Source organism: Heliangelus exortis, chromosome 18, assembly GCF_036169615.1.
Source record: "Heliangelus exortis chromosome 18, bHelExo1.hap1, whole genome shotgun sequence".
NCBI lineage: Eukaryota > Metazoa > Chordata > Aves > Apodiformes > Trochilidae > Heliangelus > Heliangelus exortis.
The window spans coordinates 9,435,768-9,441,767 of NC_092439.1; positions in this window are offsets into that span (position 1 = coordinate 9,435,768).

The following is a 6,000-nucleotide window of genomic DNA, read 5'->3' on the forward strand; positions in this document are numbered from 1 at the left end:
CCCCTCTCCTGTGTCAGGGATGCTGAGTGGTTTCCTGCTAATTGGTTTGAGTGCTTTATAATCTTCTGAACCACCTGGTATGGGGATACTCCTGGGTATATGACTGACTGTCTAATTTTTTCCATTGGGTGGGTTGTTGTATACTGTGGTATTTCTGACAACAGAAAAAACAAGGATGTTAATACCTATCATAAAAACTCAGCCTATGAGAAAGATGACAGAATTTAATTTCTACCCTGGTAAAACCAACTTCTCTTTTGAAGATTAATGGTTCAATCCATTATAATTATTTTTAGGGGAGAATGTAATAATGCATGGAGAGTTTGAGATGAACTAGACTGTAGTTTTTGGCAGACTAGTGTTGACCCGGAACTACTGTGGATAGGCAGTTATGAAAAAAGAGAGAATCTGGCCTGTTCTTAAGTTTGGAGAGATAGAGAAGCTTTTTGCCCTGTAGAAGTGTATCTCAGCTATCAGGCTGGAGGTATGCCCAGTAAACACAATATTTAGATTCATGGCATATTCATGTGAAAAAATTAAGATACATAATTAATTCTGAGGGATATGCATATTCATGAGGCCATGGATAACAGATAAACCAGCAAGAATCTAGCTCTGGATAGCTTAGTGATTTGTCTTGGACTGAAACTTACTTTTGCCTTTCTCATTTGCTTTGCAACAGGACAGGTTGGCAACCACATCTGCTTGTCCGGCCCAGACAAACATGGAGTCAGAAGGTTAGCTGGGGTGGAGACCACTCGAAGCAGCACAGTTTGGACCAGGTGAATTATCCCAGCAGGTAGGCAGTGTCTGCTCAACTTGATCTCACCTGGCACTTGATTTCTGGCTGTGACTTTTCAAGTTGTTTCTGAATCCAGCTCTTTATTCTCTTCGCCCCTTCCCCCTAGTTACACAAAGTGTAAAAGGCAAGGACATGTCAGATGTTTTGAAAGAAAGTTTTTGTGGAGGTTTGGCATGATCCTGAATGCTGGGTGGTCAGTGAGAGACTTTTTGATCTGAGGCTCACTGACGTAAATGAGATACTTCTCATACCCTGTTGTTTTACACAACAAAGGGACTTACCTCCATAACTTCTAAAACCTGAACACAGGAATCCTACACCCAGGGCTAATGGAAATATGTTCTTTTCATCTCCAGGCTTCATTATGTAGATTTTAGAAATCTGAAGGAGGAGGTCTTTTGAAGCAAATTAATGTGAGTGGTTTCTAGAGAAGGGCAAGCGACAACAAAAAGCGATCTGAATTCAGGCAACAGCAGAAAGGTGATGATTAGCATTTTCCATTTGTAAATCTAAAAGCACTTAACAAAATGTGAATGAACTGCTTATACTTTTGGTAGATGAAGGAAGCATTAATACAGATGAGACTGTTCAGGAAGGCAATCCTGGAAACAGATAAAACCTGTTCTCCCCATTTTCATTTGAAGTCTTAGGAAAATCAGAAATACATTGTGAGGCAAAATATTTTATTTCATGTTGAACTGTTAGTAAATACTCAGGGTAGTGATTTTGAGATGACATTTCTGCTGTCCTCCAGTTCTTTAAAAGGCTTGGTTTTTTTCAACTAGGTTATTTCAAGTGAAGTTACTTAATTTCAAAATTTGTATGATTAGGTGATGAGACTAGTAGGATAGTTTAGACTTTTAGGTCTGTGTCTCTTAACTACTTAATCCTAAATATTTATTAATGGACTAATGCATATAGAAAGATATGCTGTTAATCCACTTTTTTTTTTTTTTTTTTTTTTTCCTTGAAAAACATGAATTCTTCTGTATCCACTGATGTTTGATTTTTGAGACGTATTCATAACCATTATTTTTGGTTACTAGGCCATAGTTTTGTATCCACTATTTTTCATCTCCCTCCCTGTTATAAACCTGTGTCAAGAGCCAAAGATACTCTCATACATCAATGTGCAGCCCAGGTTGTATCTTGTGTAGAGTGTATTTACTGTAACTATTCAAAAGATAATAATTTATCCATATCATTTCACAAACATTCCAGGCAGCATTTGCTATATGCTCATTATATTAGATGTAAATCTCTTTTTATGATGTGAACAGAGGTTAGCTTTGATACACAAGTTAGCATAGCAGATGTTTCTGTTATCCCTAAACTTTATTTTGATCAGGGGAGTGGAGGAGACAAAGGCCCTTTCTGCATTCACAGTTTCCTATCTTTATGGGTTCTCAGTTCTCTACAAAGTCTTAACCAGGCTAGATTCAAATAGAATAAGAAACACTCTGGCTTTTTGTACAACCCTGCTGAGAGTTTCTAAGTCACTTATGGGAATTAAATGCTCATTTTCCATTAAAGGCAGTCACAAAAATCCTCAGTGTGGCTTTGACTTAATTGCTTAACAATAAAACATCCAAATGCTCTTCTTAGATGGAACTCAGGATCTTCACGTTAGGAATGTGATTAAATATTACAATAAAAAACCAGCAGCTTATTGTTTCAGTGTTTTCCTTGTATTAAAGATGCTTATACACGTCTGTATTTATCTCTACTGAAACAGAAAGTAATCTCTTTCTTAAAACAATGTTACCCTAAAATGGCTGTTTTACTCCTCTTTTCAAACTAAGAAGAGAACAGCTTTGCTTTGTAATGTCAATGGTATTGTACTCTTATCCCAAGAGAGTAATTTCTTTTTCAGAAGCAACTACTACTTAGTACAGTGCCTATAGAAAGATGTACACCGAGGTTAAGAGACACTGGTTTGTAAATCTCTTCTCCTGTTCCCTGTTTTGTTGTTCACTCACTTAGAGGTTATTACCTGCAACCTCAGTTTCTCTGTGCATCTCTAAAGAGATAATTGATGTATTCCTGACATCTGCACATTAAAGAAGCAAAAGTTACTAGATGCTGTATTAGGCTATTTATTATTACATGAAACTTTGCAGTTAGTTGCATTTCTTTCCTAACCTGGAAAAGATGTGATGGGCTGAAATAGCACCCTGAAGGTTTATGGCAATTTTACTGTAACATTTCAGTGAGCAGCAGGTTGAGCCTGGAAAGTGCATGTGACTCGGATCTCTCAACTTAGGAAGGCAGTACCTGGTAATTGTTCTGTGCTGACACCTCTAGCCAAGAGAAGAAAAGGTGTTGACATTGGAAGGAGCTGCAGCTCTGCTCCTCTGCCAAGTATCAGGTGAAGCCCTGAAGGGAATAGCACCGAGGTGTGATCCAGCAAAAAGTATTCAAGGCTGCTCCCACTAAGCATCTAGACCCTTCAAAGCACCTGAAAACTCACATCAGTTGCCAGATGGGCACTCTTATTAGAGGTCAAAGCATACAGATTTTCTAGGCCTGTTAAGGTAGGACTATGCAGAGGCACTGTTATGTTGGGTTTTGTGATGCAGCAGGAGCTCTGACTTTCTTTTTTCTCATTGCATTTCCCACTGTCCAGTAATTGTAGCATCTGTCAGGTTTCCCTTTCATTTAAACAAAACAGTACAAATCTGTTTTACAATTAAACACGCTACATAAATATCTTACTCCTTTGTTACATATGTAACGAATCTGCTTGACAGCCACTTAGTAGGAAATGGTGTACAGGTCTCTTGCATATTTACTGGGCTCTAAAATTTTCAGGTTCAATTGGCTTTTCGATAACACGTTCTCTGAAAAGCTTTTAAATTACCTTATTTATTTCTCAATCTCTTGGATTTTGCATGAACTCTGCTATTTTTTTATATATAGTGCCTGTTTGGATTGCTAGAGTGACTGTAGTCAGTCTAGCAAAGTGAAGTGAAACTCACTGCAACTTTTCCAAAATACATTTTTGTACAGTGCAAATGGACTGCACTTGGGTCTTTTTTTTTTTTTTTTTTTTTTTTTTTTTTTTTTTAAATCAGGTAACAGAATCCTCTAATTACATTCTCAAGTGAGCTTTTGTTTCCAGTGTCTCTTGACCCATGCTCATTATTACAGCTGTAAGTTTTTCTTCTGTCCCCTCTGCTGTAGAGAGGATGCAGGCTGGCTGAGGGAACTGCTCTCTTTTCCTCATACAGTAATTTTTCTGGTCCTTTTCTATGTTCATGTAGACATTTCCATGGAGCTTGGATAATGAGCTGGGTTGGCTGGCCTTTCATGACAGCACTTTCTTGTATTTATGAAAAGTTTCTTTTAGCAGCATACTAGATTTGTTGCTACTCTGGAAACTCTCATTTCCTTGGAAGCTGATGGTGGGAGATGGTTTAGAAAAGAGGACAGGCTGAGTGGCAATATCTGGCTTGGATGGGGGAAGAAGGAACACTAAAGGAACAGAAAATGTTTCCAGCTGGTATATCATGAGACCAAATGGAGGTGATCTGAGTATACTTGTGGCTTGTTTTCCTCGGAGTTGTTCTCTGGCCTGAGGGAATCACTCATGCACAGTCTTCTTGGTTGAAGCAGTTTGTGACCTGCCCCCTGGCCCCACAGCTGCTCCATCCCCAGGCAGTCTGGGCATGTCTTTACACTGGGCCAAATGCCAATTGCATATTTGGGACTGAAACCCCATCCGCTGTTTTTTTGAGCCAGAAAAAAAAAAAAAACAAACACCCTAAAATGTTCCTGTCCTTTATATTTGGTAGAGGATGTTGTTCAAAACAGGGGAAATGGAAGTTCTAACCTTAACCTATAGAAATACTTGAGTTATCTCAGCGAAGTTCAAGTGCTTTAAGAGTACGTGCAGAGAGCATTGTCCTGTGTTTATTAGAGGAGAACAGTGAAGTAATGGAAAAAATTCCCAGAAAGGTGAAAGCGAATTTAGATCTACCCAGTGGTTTCGTTTTCCATTTGGAAGCCTGATCCATTGATTTTCTGTACCATATTTCATAACAACAGAAAGTGAATTAAAAGCAGGGACAAGTATATTTTTCCATGGCTGATACTTTAAAAAGATCAGGGTTACTTGTACTTCTTAAGGGCCAAGTGATACTCAGTTTTTTTTCACCTGAGAACAGTTGTAAGAAAAACCATGCTTTTTAATACATTGGTTTTCTGTTCTGTTTGTCTAGAAAGCAACTCTTGGGGGATTGCTGCACTGTCAGGAGCATGCTCCAGGTTGGAATTTGCAATGACCACCTTCAGTGCTCTTTGTTTTGCTGTCAGGGTCAATCTCAGTCTTTCTGCAGTGATGTTTGAAAGATTAGTTAAGAAAAGTAACCTGCATTACACCTCTTTCTCATAGTCTCTCTTACTCCACTATATGTAAAAGGGTAAAAAAAGTACCAGTATGGTAGTGTTTTACCCTTAGTTACAGAAAAGTGTACATTTTTCAGCAGGATAAGAAGCAGTTTGTAATCTGCCTTTGAATTAGGACTAATGGGTTTGGCAAGGCAAGGCGTGTGATGTGAAACTGGTTTTTGAAAGGTCCTCTAAGACTTTGTGACTAAATAGTTTCTCATGAGCTAAACAGTACTGGGAAAGGCTCACTATGTGGGTAGGAGACCTCCCAAGAGCATGTTTGGTTCTGTGATTCAGCATAAGGCATCTGTCCTCTGAGCAGAAAAGACATCTATCAATGGTCCAGCAAGGAGCTGAGGGCACGCAGAGTCCTGTTGGTTACTATGGTTTTCAAATGATTTGTGGATCAGGTGATGGACTTTTAGTGACTTTACACTTGTGCCTTTCTGCCTGAGGAGTTATTACACCTCTTTGATCTAAACGACCATTCTAGGCACCCTGAGTTTACAAGAAAGTAATAACGACTGCCCTGCAACATTAAAGTGTCATCTAAAGTTAACACAAGCTCAGCCCACCAACACTATTAAACAATCATAAACAGTACAGATTAAGTTACCCAGTAAATCAAACCAGGAAAATATCTCCCTTCAACCCTTACCAGCCCGCCCAGAGACTTGTTGCTTTTGACCCCTCCTTGGAACATTACCAAATTTGGAAACTTGGGGTATTTCTGACCAATTTGGCATCAAGCACAGGGTGCTATTTAAATTCTGGTTTGGTTAACTGCACTTTTGTATCCATGGATTTCC